The sequence below is a fragment of the Arvicanthis niloticus genome, chromosome 27, assembly GCF_011762505.2.
Source record: "Arvicanthis niloticus isolate mArvNil1 chromosome 27, mArvNil1.pat.X, whole genome shotgun sequence".
NCBI lineage: Eukaryota > Metazoa > Chordata > Mammalia > Rodentia > Muridae > Arvicanthis > Arvicanthis niloticus.
Window position 1 is genome coordinate 22,665,688 of NC_133435.1, and position 16,115 is coordinate 22,681,802.

Here is a 16,115-nt window from a genome sequence, read left to right on the forward strand (position 1 = left end):
TCTTCCTTCTAGAGATCCCCCCACAGTACCCCCAGTCATTGGACCAAGATTTCTGGCTAGTCCTCAAGGTTTCTCATAAACTGGGCTCTCAACACTGATCCCTAGTAAAACCATGTAAATTCTCCAACATTCTCACTTGCACTTCCATGCCACTGGGCTTGCTGAAATGTGGTTATAGTCTTAAAGAGCTAACATTTGAGGCCATTACCTTGTAGCCACTTGACCCCTCCCTCTCGCTTTTATTTAGCTGTCGGAATCCTGGGGACTTATTTTTATCTTGTAGATGGAAAAAGAAATAGGTTAGATACGAATTAGTGGAGGCACCAGAATTTAAAACCAGGAATACTTGATTGAAAGCGATAGCTTTAACTTATCTCTCGCCTCCTCCGTGCGGTTCCCCCGATAGTTTCACGTTGTAAGGCCATTTTTATTTCTTGGATTTATAAGTACGCCAGGAAATGAAGGGAAATATGGTTGAATACAAAGAACCCATATTGCACTAGTATAAGGTGTGTTGCAAAAAACAAATGATCAAAAACTCCCGATCAAGGTAAGTTTAACACTGCGTGCTCCTCTCAGGAGCTTTTTGGCGCCTCTTGCACCATTCTAAACCTGAACAGATTTAGCATTTGAGAAAGGATGTCGACTCCCTCCTCACTCAAGCGCATCACCAAGCGGGGGCGCGCTGGAAACCGTACCTACCATGGTTAGTCACAAAGCCAGAGGCTTGAACCCACTTGGTGTTCCCCGCCTTCCCTTTGACGGAGGACTCGGGAGGAGTCACGTGGAACCCCAGAGCGCTCCCCAAGCCTTGCGCAATGACGCGACTGGGGTTGCCAGGGGGCGTGGCGGGGCGCGGAAGGGGCGGGACGAGGGCCACCGGCGGGGGCGGGGCGACGCAGGGGCGGGCGGGGCGGCGCGCGGGCGGGGCGGGGCGGCCCGGCGTATTATGGGATGCGGCGGTGGAATGGCGCTGGGCGCGTGATTTTGAACAAACCCGGGTCTGTGTTTCGGAGGCGCCGCCGCCGCCGCGGCTGCTGGGAGCCCGGGGAGCGCGGCGCGAGAAGGAGGCGGCGGCGCCGCCGGTTCGGGTGAGTGTCAGCTCCGGAGACCCGGGCTGAGCGGCGGGGACCGGCGCCGGGCCCGCGCCCGGGGCGGCTGCGCGGGCGGAGAGCGCCAGCCGGCTCCCGGGAAGCCGGGCCGGTGGGCCGCGGCGGGCGGAGGGTCGTCGGGGCGCGGCCGCGAGCCGCTGTCGCCCGAGAGCGCGGCTGTCAGTCGGCGGGTCCGGCGCCGCCCGCCCCGCGCTCCGGAGGAAGGGCCCGTCGGCTGTTGACAGGCTCTCGCCGCGGCCCGGGAAGCAGCCGCCAGCCCCGGGCTTCTGGGAACCTGTATTGCTGCTGTGTCATTTCGTACCAGCGCCTCCTTTCGCTGCTGCCCGGCGCCGCGTTCTTCCTACGCCCCTTTGTATGGACTCCTCTGGGTGTGTGTCCGTTTCCCTCGCGAAGCCCACCAGCCAAATGTCATAGTGTCCCCGCGGTGCACGGGGGAAGGGAGCGGGCTGGGACTCAGCCTGGCCAAGCAACGGTAAACAACCATCCGAGTGCCGGTGGACCCGGCTGTTGGTGGGGAATAAAGTTCAAAGATGAAGAAGCTGGGAACCCCTCACACGCTCAGCCTCTAGCGGGCTCTCTGTAGAAACGCGCTGGGAGTGGGTGGGAGACAGCCCTTGATTAAGCCTGAGCCTGCTGACTTTTATATGGAGTTGTCATTCAAACAAGGTAGGGAAATGAAATGGCTTCTGCTTCTTCCTTATTCTTAGGTAAACTTAAGACAGTAGAATAGCTTTGTTCACAACCCTGAGATTCAGTTTGCTCGTTTCAATTGGGTCCTTTAGAGTTTATAGTGTAGCTGAATGATAAAGAATAAAGCTTTTGAACTGGGAACTTTCTGAAGTCAAACAGCTAATTTTTTGCGGAATGCTGGTCCTATTAAGAAGCCTTGCAGCTTATATGTTCTTAATTCCTTATATGATTAATTACTTATATCCTCTCTTGGGCACTTCTTAGACTACACCATGAGAGGAACTGGAAGGGATGGGTAGCTTGTTCCGGAATCTTGTTCTAAAGCAAGCTGTGGTGTGTGTGTGTGTGTGTGTGTTTTCTCTCTGCATTGAACAAGTGTATCAGCAGCAGATGGTTTTTAATTTGGAAACTTAGATCCTAAAACCAGTTGGCAAAGGGTTCTATGGAAGAGCTGTATTTTCTATATATTTAGAAGTTGATGGTTATGAATGATTACACAGTTGAATCTATACGGTTTAAATTTAGTAGCACTTATCTATCTTAAACCAACGACAAATTGACGTAATGGTGTTCATGGGCAGAAATGGTCGAAGTGGAGAGGAAAACAGTTCAGAACTTCATTCTTAAAAATCAAGGGGAGAGGAGATCACCGTCTGCAGGATCAGCGCCTGTAATTTAAGGGGTGTCCGAGAAGTCAGGCATGCATATAGAAATAGCCATAGTGTCAAAGTAGTTCTGTGGGTGGAGTAGAATGCCTACGTTAGTGAGTGACGTTAAAGCTCTCCGGTGACTCTGAAATGTACATGAATCATGGTCTACCATCTCTCTCAAGTATGTTTCTGGAAATGAAAGTTTGGGGCTTTACTGTTCTTGTGTCAGATTCCACACGGCCTGCCCTCCTGACCAACATCCCGGCCTTGGAATCCCGCCACTCCCCTGTGGCGTTCCTGTGGGTCTCACGGGAACCGTGGGTCTGTCTGCTCCTGGGATGATAGGTCTGGCACGACCCGCCGGTGAGCGCTAGAACTCGGGTGTGCGTTTGAAGGTTGGCGGGGCGGGCGGGAGGTTTCCCCGGATATGTGGGTGTGCGTTGCTCTGGAGGGCGGGCCGGGGCGGGAGCAGGAGGAAGGGGGAGGTGTCTGGCGGCTGCGGCGGCGGCGGCGGCCGGGGCTCGGCTGTCGGCTGTCGGGGGAAGCTGCTGAGCTGTGATGGTGATGACGAGGTGAAAATGGCGGATCTTTCGAAATACAATCCCGGCCCCTGACATACCAGAGGCGGCGGCAGCAGCGACATCGTCACCCCGGCTCCTTCCTGGGTTCCTGGGTACCCTATAGCGCTCCATTTCGGACAAACTGGGAAAGGAAGCAACTGGACAGAGCTACCGTGCACAGGCAAAACAAGCACTGCCCGGGCTCGAAATTACCCGGGACCTCTGGAGCCCGCTTCTCGGAGCCGGAGGTTGGAGAAAGCTGCAGCCTGGAGGTAGAGGAGAAGGGGGGTACCCGAGGGTTCTCTGTTTGCAAGAGCTCTTTATTTGGGAGCTGGGGGAGGAAATGTGTTGGAGATCAAGAATGACTTGTCCGGAGTGCAAAAAATCAGTAGCCTTGTAATGACATCAACATTATTATTATTTTGAGTATCAAGAGGACTGAGTTTGCTTGTACCTAAGGCTGCTGCTGAGGCCTAGAGGAACCGCTGGTACTTATCATGATTTCCTGATAGAATACTTAAAATACCCACTCAGTGGGGGTTGGCTGATGGTGTCCAGCACTTTAGGGAGTTGTGTTTCTTTGGGGAGGCACAATATTGGCATTTTCTTTTACATTTAATGTTGGTGACAGGACATAGTCCAGAACTTGTTAGGGTAGGTATGGGTCCTCATCTATTTTTGAACATACGGGCCAGTTTTGTAGTAACCAAAAAAATTTTTATATGACTTTGTCATCTTTGGGGTGGCACCTTTGATCCTGCCACTTGGCAAATAACACTTGATACTGTAAATCATATTTTCTGTTCATTTTTAAATGGAATTTCTTTTTTGTCCCTATCTAATTTCATGAATTCAGAGAATGAAGTTGTGGGAGATTTTATAATAGGCTGTATACTACAGATGAAATTGTGTTTGGGAGCACGGTTCTGCTTATGAATTGGCCTTCACTGTCAGATGTGGTGATTGGATGAAAGCTTTGAGCACTTAGAACTGATAAAGACAGTTGGAACCTGGTATATGACACGTGTTGCTTCTTTGTTCAGGTAACTAGAGCACTGTTACTTGAGTGTACGTAAGGCTCGATGGCCCCAGCTTACTTTTGTCATCTGATGGTTCACACTGTTTTAGATTGTTACAGGGTTATAGGCAGTCTCCCTATGTCCAACAGGAATGATATTGAAAGGTTACATTGCATATAAAATTTTATACCCTGGTTTGGGGCTCTCCTTTTTTCTTCATCTTAAGTGGTAGAAGGTTGGGTCAGTGACATTGAATTGTGAGAGTAAACAGAGGTTAATAGTTAAGAAATACCTACTAGTAATATTTGCAACTAGCAACAGGTTTTCTTATTCAGGTTGTTTACAAAGTGATATGATAGTATATTATGTATTAATTACCATGTGTTATATTGTGATATACAGGACAAATATTTTGAATGTGTATATATAGTTTGGACTTTGACTTTCATTTAAAACAAACACAAGAAGCCAAAGAATGTTTTACAGTGCATACCTGAGAGGTGTCTAGAAGATTTCATTATTGTTGCTCATTAAACATAAAGTTTGAGGGGTCAGCCAGATAGCTCAGTAGCTGAAGGCTGGTCATACCAACAGTCTTGAACCTGAGTTCAGTCCCCTGGGATGCACCTGTCACAAGGTGTTCTCTAACTTATTTCTGGCAAGTGTGCTCCCGATAAATAAATAAATGAAAAAATATTAAAGTTGTGGCTGAAGAGATAGCTCATCCATTAAGAGTGTTTCATGCCTTGTAGAGTTTCAGTTCACAGCTGCTTTTAACTCCAGCTGCAGGGAATCTGATGCTCTCTTCTGGCCTCGAGAACCCGTACCCATGTGGCATATGTGCACATACACACATCAAAAATAATTCCTTTTTAAAAGGAATTAAAGACTAAAATTTATTACACACACACATATACACACACACACACACAATTTGATGTTGTGTTATTCAGTAGAAATTGGGTGTTTTTTGTTTTGTGTTTTGTTTTTTTTGTTTTGTATTGTTTTTTGTTGTTGTTTTGTTTTTTTTATTTTTGCTGCAGTTATTTTTGTCCATATCAGTTCGCTTACTTAGAGTAAGAGTAAGAATTTTTAAAACTTAAAATGCTTGGTCATTTTTGTTTTCTGTTTGTTTTTTGATGGAGTCTTGCTATGTAGCCCAGGCTAGATTTTTTGTGTGTGGGCATTTTGCCTGCATGTGTGTCTCTGCACCACATACATGCAGTGCCCACAAGCATCGGATACTATGCAGCTGGGGATGCAGACCGTTGTGAGCTGCTGCCATCTGGGTACTAGGTTCTTTGGAAGAGCAGCTACTGCCCCTAACTGCCAAGCTCTTGATCAGGTTAATTCTAACCACCAACTTTGTTGACTTTTTGGTTGATTCTTTGTGATTATCTATCTTTTCCTCCCTTTTTAAGATAGTCTTTTTCTGTAGCCTAGGCTGACCTGAAATCCATAGTAGCAGAGACTAACCTCCAACTCAAAATGTCCCAAGTGCTGACATTACAGGTATGAGCCTCCGTGCTTGGTTTGTGGTTACCTTTTAAAGCACCTTTTCTCTTTTTGGGTGTGGTGGCAGCGGGGAAACAGGATCTCTCTATTACCCTGGCTGTCCTGGATGTGTAGATAGGCCATGCTGGCCTTGAACTCACAGAGACCTGCTTGCTTCTGAGTGCTGGGATTAAAGGTGTGTACCACTATACCCAGCTGTGATTACTATTATTATTTGTTAAAATATAATTACATCATTCCCCATTCTCCTTCCTCCCTTTAAAACCTTCCGTGTATATATATACTCCTTGTTCTTTTTGAAGTTCATGGCCTCCTTTCTCATTCATTCGTTTACATAGGTGTGTGTGCACATGTGCATGTTTCTAAATACATGAGTACAGCCAATCAGTCTGTATAACTGTAGTTAATTTGTTTCTCAATGTGAAACTTGAGAATCTGAAATACTTCTGATTCCAGACATTTTGGATAAGTAATAGTCAACCTGTATTGGGGGTTGTCTGTGAGTCCTATACTCTGTAAGGGTAATAAGTAAAATAAACATTTTTGCCCCGGAGAGCTTTTAGCTTAAGAGTCATTACAGGAAAAATTGAAACGATAGGCTGAATGGGGCCTTACTGCACTAGGCTTTGAGTTGCAAACAACTTTCAAATAAAATGGCAATCTGAGAAATGTACCTAGGGACGTATATCTAATGTTTATGAAAGATGTACTGTAGATGAGAGGATGTAAGTAAAATACTGTAGTATATCCCAGGCTGTGGAGATTGGAGACTGTTGATTGCAAAAGGATGGAGTAATTAATATATGATCTGCATGTTATATGATAGATTAGTATTTCTATGAAGATAAGTCAAGGATTAGAAAGATCTAATTTTAATTAATTTACTGTTTTGTGTGTGAGCTCACATGTCCTGGTCCTCATGTGGAAGTCAGAGGACAACTGATGTTTGAGAGTTGGTTCTCTCCTCCCACCATGTGGACTCACAAATCAAACTCAGGTCATTAGGCTTGGTAGCAAGCAAATATAACAGCTTAGCCATCTCTCCAGCCCCAGATTGAAAGACCGAAGCCTCTGCATATATGATATAGCAGAGTGGCTTGGTGCTCTTGTGGGTCCTGACAGTGGGAGGGTGTGTGGGGGTAAGAGTGGAGGAGGGGGTGAGATGGAGGTGAAGAAGTGTGGGGTGTTCTTGTGGAGATCCTGACAGTGGGAGGGTGTGTGGGGGTAAGAGTGGAGGAGGGGGTGAGATGGAGGTGAAGAAGTGTGGCAGGTGTGGGACTGGGCTGCCTTGGCCAGCCTTGATGTGATGGTCTCATGGTATGTGGTGTTTGCTTAATGTCCCTGAGAGGCCTGCTTTTCTCCAAGGAGAGGAGATAGTTTGTGGATCTGGGGGAGGTGAGATGTTGGAATCTGGGAGGAATGGGGAATAGGGGACTGGTGGGGTGGGATATAATGTATTCAGGAAGAATTTTTTAAAAAAAGATTTAAAAAACTATCACATTTTAGCATGCCTCGTTGAGAAATACAGAGAATTAAGGGGTTAGAGAAGAAAAACATTCGAATAAAGAGGAAAATGAGGAAAGATATACAATGAATGGTGAAGAAGTGACCGTAACTTAAAGGAGGTGGTAGTTAGCTGAGTGTGGTGGCACCCACCTTTAATCTCAGCACCCAGGAGACAAAGACAGGTGGATTTGGTCTACATAGTAAGTTCTAGGCCAGCCAGGGGCTACATAATGAGACCTTGTCTGATGATGACGACGATAACGACGATGAGGAGGAGGAAGAAGAAGAGGAAAAAAGAAGAAAAGACATCTGAAGAAAAATTATATGGAAAATGTTGACCAGTGTTGTTTTTCTTTTTATTTATTTAGGACACACAATGATGACCTTATGGGGTATCAGTAGAGATGTTCATATGGGAATCCAAGAGGCTTGAATTAGCATCTGTCTTAGTTTTGTTTCTCATAGCTGTGGTCTGATACCTGGAAACCATTCATTGTAGCTTGTAGTTCCAGGTTACTGTCTATGGTTGCAGAGCAGTTAGGATGGTGGGAACCTGAGCCTGCTTGTCATATTCTCCAGTATTTGGGGGATCACTTCTCAAGTTACATACATTAAGTATCCTTGTTTCATGCTGTCTTTTGGACATACCATGGCCATTGCACGAATGCTTTCAGCCTCTGTGGTTACTAGCACAAGGCTGTTCCCTCTGGGAAACGTCCATCTTGGTGGAGAAAGCAGGGTAGCAGGAGCTCGGGTGAGGCTGGCTGTCATGCGGTATCAGCAGTCTGAAAGAGTGTTAAAGTGCATACAAACAGAGTGTCCATCCATCCCTATGGAGAAACAGCGTAGAGAAGCAGGAAAGCAAGGTGGAGTGCAGTGCACCTGCTTCTCCAAGGTGGCCCTCGAAGTGAGCCGAGATTACCTGATAAGTGGCAGCTAGAGTCACGACTGGAAAATGGCTCTTTCTACCCTGTGGAATCCTAATGAATAGCTTGTTGTGTGAGATAAGGTCTTCCTACATAATCCATGCTGATACTGAGTTCACAATACTCCTGCTGCAGCCTTCTATGTTTCTTCTGTGGTAACACTCTATAATAAATTTTTTAAAATGTCAAGATGTAGCCTTTTATTTCCATCTGTATTATTTTAAAATTTTAGATCAAGTTTATTTCTGTTTCATTGTCCCTATGCTAAATCTGTTTATCTCTGCTGTGGAGTTTTTACTGGAGCAGCCCTGTAACTGTCGGAAGATATGTTACTTTTAAGCTCTTGAGGGCTTAATTTCCCAAATATTCTCAAATATTTAATTAAACTACTGATAAAACTATAACCTAGTTGAAAATTCAGACCTTGTAGATTTTTAGATAGAAAGTATTTTTAGAGAACATTGTTGAAAAGCTTACTTGAAAATAGCATTTCAGTTTGTTAGCATGTCTTATGAATGGTATTTTCGAGACAGGGTTTCTCTGTATAGCCCTGGCTGTCCTGGAACTCACTCTATAGACCAGGCTTGCCTCAAAATCCACCTACCTCTGCCTCCCAAGTGCTGGGATTAAAGGCGTGCACCACCACCTCCCGGCTTGGATTTCTTATTTAAACTGCTGTAAAGTTCCAGATCATTGTTTGCGACCACCTTACATTGATAGTTATTTGCAAAGCTCATCATAAATAATGGTAGAGTCATTCAGTTGTATCCCTTCTAGTTAATTTATTCATCTTTCAAATGTCTACTGAGAGGCTGTTGTTGCCTGTGCCGTGGTAGGCTAGGATGAGAGGGTGTGATGGTGAGGAGGTGAACTCCTGTTCTCACACTCTAAAGAACTGAGGTAGGGGTGTAATCAAACTATAAACCAACAGTCTAGAACTTTGTAGTAGACAGTGAGGAGGCTCGGGGTGGGGTGATGGGGGCTGTATTTAACAAAGGGCTTTAGTGCCATTGAGAAAGAGTTAGAAATCCTTAGACTTTGAGTTGAGTGACTCTGCTTGGACTTGAACCATTCAACCATTTTCAGCTGTGAGGGAGTAAAACTCGATTGACTTCCAACAGTATACTTTTGCCTTTAGATGTTAGAATGTTCGTGCTAGGAGCTGAAGCTACTGGAAGCATGAGGGTTACATGTTATGTTCTGGATTCTTCCACTCTGTACACTGACCGGTGGTAGCTCTTGTGCAGGTGAAGCAAACTGGCCGTAGCTTCCTTGGCCTGTGAGGATCCTCTTTCCTTAGAATAGACTTCAGCATTGATGAACACACACACACTAGCACATAGCTTCCATTCCTAAGGGATAAAATTAGGGGGATGAATCATGTAACTAAAGGGCCAAGCCTTTGCGTGCTATGCTCGGGAGCTTCCTGAGAGAATTGATTTTAGCGGAGGTAAGTATGCCCTGCATGTGACCAGGATGGAAATATATAAGGATATGAGGTATTCTGTGGATTAAAGTTTTCTGAGGTGTCCTGGCTCTGGAACTCGGCACAGTTTCACATTACTTACAGACTGGCCCAACCAAATTAGACTGTTTGTTACAAGTTTGAACTCCTCGTTCAGAAAGGCACATCTGCTCCTGTAACTAAGAACTGCATGTGGACATTTCTCTCTCTGTTCTCTTTTGCCTCTCCCCCTTCTTCTCTTCTTTCTTTTCCCTCTTCCCCCTCTGTTTACCCCAGTATGAAGCAGATTCAGGCTGGCTCTGGAACTGCCTCAAAATAAAAACCCTGTGGCCTCCCGAGTTTTGGGATTTCTATCATGACCACCATGCTGTGCTCTTCCAGGCCCTGTGTTTGCTGTTAGTGGAGCTTCCTTTACAGGATCAGAGACAGCGTGCACAGGAGAGAGAGACATAGTAGTCAAAGCCACTATCACATTTAGGAACCTGAATACCCTCTCTCAGTGGTTGTTAAAACAACAGAGCAGTTGGCTTTTTGTTTTTTTCTTATTCAGCAAGTTGCTTTGCTTTGTCCTTGCTCGCCTGGCACTCAGCTGACTCTAGAGTTCTGGGGTTACACGAGTTACTGTGCCACCATGCCTGGCTAAACATAAGTGAGGATGTGGGCTCTGCAAATAATGTTCAAAGCCAACCTAACTTAACATTTCTGGATTGCTACCTTCTGTAACTTCAGAGTGAGTGTCCAAGTGCACTGGTAAAATAATCACCAGGATGGATCATAACCAACTCACAGTTGTCTTATTTCAGATTATGGAAATACTAGAGCTGTCTTTTGGCAATAGAAGAGTTAAACTAGAAATTGATATAAAATACATAGAAAATCTCCAAATAGGTATTAAATGCTATCTATTATTATCTGTGAGTCAAAGATGAAATCACAAGGTCTATTAGAAAATGTTTTGAAGTGAATAAATAATAGTAAAAATTGACTTTAATCGCATTGGTATTCTTGTTAGTTTTTTTTCTTGTCTTAATGGCTTATTGTAGGTAGAGAGGGCTTGACCATCAATCCTCCTGCCTTGAGCTGTAGCGCTGGGAGCCGGTGTGACCTTCAGCATGTCTGGCTTGTCCAGTTCCTTGTCTTTTGAGCATTTTCTTGACACTTTGGGGAAAAAAAGAAAAGAAAGCTGTGTAGTGATCTGAGCTATAGCTTGAAAAATTACATTTTTCTGGAGAAGGACAGATAGCAAACATTGAATTTTACAGGCATACAATTGCTCATATATGTTCATAAATGTAATTACAATAACAAAGACACCCTCAGGGGGAGAGGGACATAGAAATAACATTCTGGGCTTTGGGGCTGGACTGCTGAGCCCTGATCCTTGTTGCCATTTTAAGATTCTGGAAAAAGAAGGTCAGATTACACCTGAAGCACTCAGAAGAAAGGAGGTAAAGACAGCACTTAGCTAGGTAAAAATGAGAATTGGAACCACTAGCCAGATTAACCATGAGAAAGGGGTAGAAGACAAACTACCAGTGGGAGGAATGAAGAGAGGACATTTCTACAGAGCCTACAGATTATTACACATAACTTTAATTACATATACACTTAAATATAATTATATAGTGCTGATAAATTTGGCAAGAGGAAATAGACAAATTCTTCAGAAACATAAGCTATCAAATATCAAAGGTGAAACATAGTTCATCAACGATATTTAATTTATAGGTTTAAGAAAGCCTTTTTGTAAGCCAGGAGCAGTGGTTCCTTTCTATAGAAGCTTGGCAGGCTGAAGCAGGGTCACTGGAGGCCAGTGTGTACAAAGTGCTTATAAGACCTTGTCTCTAAAAGAAAAACAAGAGAAAGCTTCGTATAAGCTATGTGTCTTCACTAGTAAATTCTAAGGAACATGGGAGAAGGGAATAGACAGTTCTGTGCACACTTTTCCTGAGCAGAGAACGTACCCACTTCATTCTTATCAGGCTAGCGTTAGTCCCAGGCAGATGTTACAAGAAAACTACAGACCAATACCTTTCATGAATGTAGACAACAGTGCTTACTAGCAAAATATTAACAATAAATTCAGCAGTTAATATAAAGTGTAGTACATGACGGATTGAGAATGTAGACCTGGATTGGCAATAAAAATTAGTTTAACTTGCAGACTAAATTAGAAAACCATTTTGGTAGTTATAGAAAAAGCATATGACAGAATTAAATGTGTGTGTGTGTGTGTGTGTGTGTGTGTGTGTGTGTGTATGTGTCTGTTTTGCTAGAAATTGAACATTGGGCCTCTTATCTACTAGGCCAGTGTTCTACCAGTAAGTTATATTTCCATCCTTGCCCCTCTTTTGAGACTGGGTCTTGATATGTACATAGTATTAGTCGTCCTTCTGTTGCTGTGATAAAATACCATGACCAAAGAATCCTATGGTTCCAGAGCAAGATTCCACTATGGCAGGGAAGACATGGCCCAGAAAGGAACAGGAAGCTGTTTGAACACATCCCCTCCGTATACAGGGAGAGCAGAGGGCAGGAAGGAGGATACGGCTGCTTGAGGAAGCCTCTCTCAGCATCCTTCCCAGGGATGTACTTCTCCTCCAGCAAGGCTTCACCTATAAACATTTATAATCTCCCGGATAGCCCAGCAGCTGGAGATCCAGTGTTCATATGTGAGTCTGTGGGAGCCACTAATTTAAACCACTACCTAGGTTAGACTTGAACTCATAATCCTCCTGCCTCCACCTCCTAAATCCATAGGTTATACACATGAACCACCATTCTTGAGTTCATTTAATTTTTATGGATGTATTTATTTTTACTTAATATGTATTGATATCTTGCCTATGTGCATACGTATGTACTACGTATGTACAGTACCACATATATAAATATCTTCAGAGTCCAGAAGAAGGCATCAGATCTCCTCGAACTGGTGACAGCTCATATGGTCCTCTGCAAGAGTAGCCAATGCTTTTAACTGCTGAGCCATTTCTTTATGTCAAGTTTGTTTTTGTATTTATTTTGTTTGTTTTCTTTTCAGGATAGCAAGATGGCTTTGCAGATAGCGGTGCATTTGGCTTACATTCAGTCCTAGTGATTGACATGTTGGAAGGAGCCAACATTCTCCCTTTGTCCTCTGACCTCTACACTTGCACCACTGTACTTGTCCAGTATGCCACAAATGAATCCATATATCTATATTCATCTACACATCTATATGTTCATTTGAAAGATCATTTGAAAGAATGAAAATGGAGTGAAAGCTAACCTTTTCAGCTTGATAAAGGAAATCTGAGAAACCTACAGATAAACAGATGATATTGGGAAGCAGGCAAGGATGTCTGTTTTCATTCCCTTAAGTCATCATTTTGTATGACATCACAGCAAATATAGAAAGGCAAAGGAAATAAAAGGCGTGCAGATTAGAAAGGAAGAATTGCAGTTATTACTTGCAGACACGTATTGATGGACATTTTAATAATCCACATTGCAAGCTACTACAGTGAATAGTGGGCTTAGGATGCAGGGTACATGGATAGCTATCAAACATCAATTCTATCTTAGTATTAATGATAGACACTTGGGAAGTAGGGGAACATTATTTATAATAGCATAAAATCAGGGTACTTAGGGGATAGACTGAACAGTATCAGACATATACACTTGGAGGATAAAATGCTGATGGGAGACTACTCTGGGTCTTTGCATTTTTGAATGAGCTACAAAGGAAGACAGTGACAGCTCGTGTGTGTGTGTGTGTGTGTGTGTGTGTGTGTGTGTGTGTGTGTATGTATGTATCAGACATACGTACAGACAGACAGACAAAAAGCTTTGTCCCAGACTCAGGTCTTTTGTGTTTTGGGAGGGGGGGGGGATGAAGCAGTAACTGGTTACTGTGTTTTTTGCTTGCAAATAGCCTATTTTTAAAAACCAAACATCTCACCTCAATTTGGGCTTTGGCTTCTGAAAAGGGGAAGGAAGAATGGGGTAACACAGCTAGGTTACAGGCTGTGAAAGATTTTCTGGGTAATGAATACTCATCTGTGAGGTAGACAACAACTTGGATAGTAGAGTTTTACCTGTTAGATAATATTTAGAGGCTTAGCTGAGAAGTGTAAGCTGACTAGATGATGCTTTAGTTATTGTACACACCCCAACCCATGCCCTTTGCTGAAAGGCAGTGTGAGTGAAGGAGCCCTCAAAACTTGGTGTGGAGATTTCCACAGGATGGCGGTGAGGAAGAATATGGAGCTTTGTGTTCATTGAAAACCACAGGAGTTAGTTGGGCTGCAAGAGGAATTCTTAGGATTGAAAGAAATGCCAAGTTTTGCCTATTAGTGTGGAGTCACTAGCTCCATCTGTGTCTGTCTTTTGCCTCCTGTCTTGACCTTAAGACCAAAGTTCATGCCTATGTGTCTGTGCCTAATTTTGCACATTGTAAAGAAGAAAAAGAAATCACAGTTGAACTACTGTAAGCCAGGCCCTTCTGTGCTAGTTACCTGTGGCATACAAGAATTGTAGAGTATGCCCTTCCTCACAGCATGCACTTTGAGATTGATCTTTACTGTTGCATCCATTGCTAGTTCCCTTCCTTTTGACTGTTAAATAATATTCTCCTGCACAGATCCCCCACACTTGTATGTCCATCCACTTACTAATGGTCATTTGAACTTTCTCAGTTTGAAACTGTTATGGATAATGCTGCTGTAAATACTTCAAGGTTTTCTGGCTACCTCTTTTTAATTCTTTTTAATAAATACCTAGAGAGGAATGAGTCAAACTTTCATGGTTCTGTACATATAGACACCCAGATTACCTCATTTAATGTAACAATTTGTAGTAGGAGAAATGAAGAGACTGTGGCTGTGGGTGGGGCTCTAGTGTATGGTGGAGATGGGCTGTGGGTGGGGCTCTAGTGTATGTTGGAGACTGGCTGTGGGTGGGGCTCTAGTGTATGTTGGAGACTGGCTGTGGGTGGGGCTCTAGTGTATGGTGGAGACTGGCTGTGGGTGGGGCTCTAGTGTATGGTGGAGACTGGCTGTGGGTGGGGCTCTAGTGTATGGTGGAGACTGGCTGTGGGTGGGGCTCTAGTGTATGGTGGAGATGGGCTGTGGGTGGGGTTCTAGTGTATGGTGGAGATGCGCTGTGGGTGGGGCTCTAGTGTATGGTGGAGACTGGCTGTGGGTGGGGCTCTAGTGTATGGTGGAGATGGGCTGTGGGTGGGGTTCTAGTGTATGGTGGAGATGGGCTGTGGGTGGGGCTCTAGTGTATGGTGGAGATGGGCTGTGGGTGGGGCTCTAGTGTATGGTGGAGATGGGCTGTGGGTGGGGTTCTAGTGTATGGTGGAGATGCGCTGTGGGTGGGGCTCTAGTGTATGGTGGAGACTGGCTGTGGGTGGGGCTCTAGTGTATGGTGGAGATGCGCTGTGGGTGGGGCTCTTCATGTGGTAGAGACTATGAGACTGTGGGTGAGGCCCTTCACTGGGCAGGGTTAGGATTTTCCCTGAGCCTGTGCTGTGAATGCCTGTAAACCTCAGTGTCCACGCAGCTGGTTCAGGAGTGTTTATGCCCTGCCTCTGTGCAGTATCCAGTTTGTGTGCCATGCCGTGCTCCACTTCTAGCTACAGATGACTGTGACTGATGATTTCTCAGCAGATGTAAAGGACTCATTCAGCTCAATAAGAATTCTAAAAGCTAGCATCCCCTGCCCCACCCCCCCAAAAAATTATTCTCAACATTGGCTTTGAATCCCTGACCTTTATCTTCCAAATGCTGCAATTATAGACATGTGCCACCGTGCTTTTAACAGGCACATGTGTGTGCGCGCGCACACACACACACACAGTTTGCATTATTGCAGTTGTTAGTGGTAGAGTAAGGCTGGCAAGTAAGCACAGGAGAAAAATAGAGTCCTCATTTGCAAGAAATGTCTTTGTCTTTCTGATTTGCCTGTTTCACTTAACATGATCTCAGTTACTGAAGTCTCACCTACAGAAACAGTAAACACACCTTAGAAATACATGCAGAAGGGATTGGAAATATAGCTTGGTAAAAATAGCTCTTGTGTAGCATGTGCAAGTTGCTACATTCAATCTCTGGTACTATTTTTAAAAAAGAAGATAGAACAGACTCAGTACATTGTTTAAACATATGGAGGTTGGCTTGACATGATAGCTCACACTTTAATCCAAGCATGTGGGAGGCCAGTGGGTGAGTTACATAGCCAAGTTTCATGTGTAGTGAGTTAGATGGGAAGCAGCTCAGGTGAGAGATAGAGCGCTTACCTCATACAAAGCCCCTGACTCAGTCCTGAGAACTATATACCCCCAGGGGTGGATACTTGCCTGTGATCCCAGCACTTGGGAGGTAGAGGCAAGATTAGAAACTCAAGGTCCTTCTTGTGTACAAAGGGAGTTCAAGGCCCTCCTTGTCTACATTAGAGCCTTTCTAAAAACAAAAAAATTAAAAATGAAAAAAAAAATATAGGCTTGGTCATGAAGCCCTGGTTTTATGCCCAGCACCAAACAAACCAGCATGATGACACATACCTGTAATCCTAACATTTAGGAAATGGAGGATTAGAAGTTTAAGGTCATCCTAGGCTTCATAGCTAGAATGAAGCTAATCTGAATTGCATTCTCATGTCTCAGAAAACAAGTTCCCCCACCCC

General features: G+C 44.3%; 1 protein-coding gene across 7 annotated transcripts in view; it reads left to right on the top strand.

The window, feature by feature from the left end:
- The first annotated feature begins 927 nt into the window (after positions 1–927).
- Lin54 (lin-54 DREAM MuvB core complex component) overlaps positions 928–16,115 on the top strand; it is a 61,504-nt gene continuing 46,316 nt past the window's right edge. For 2 of the 7 annotated variants that reach the window (XM_076926403.1, XM_076926407.1), the window contains exons 1-2: positions 2,938–3,284; positions 3,869–4,055. The gene's annotated coding sequence lies outside the window, so the exon portion shown is untranslated. Of the gene's footprint in view, positions 1,092–2,937; positions 3,285–3,868; positions 4,056–5,523; positions 5,544–16,115 lie in introns of those variants that run through there. The other 5 variants (XM_076926401.1, XM_076926406.1, XM_076926400.1 and 2 more) reach the window with 4 other exon arrangements.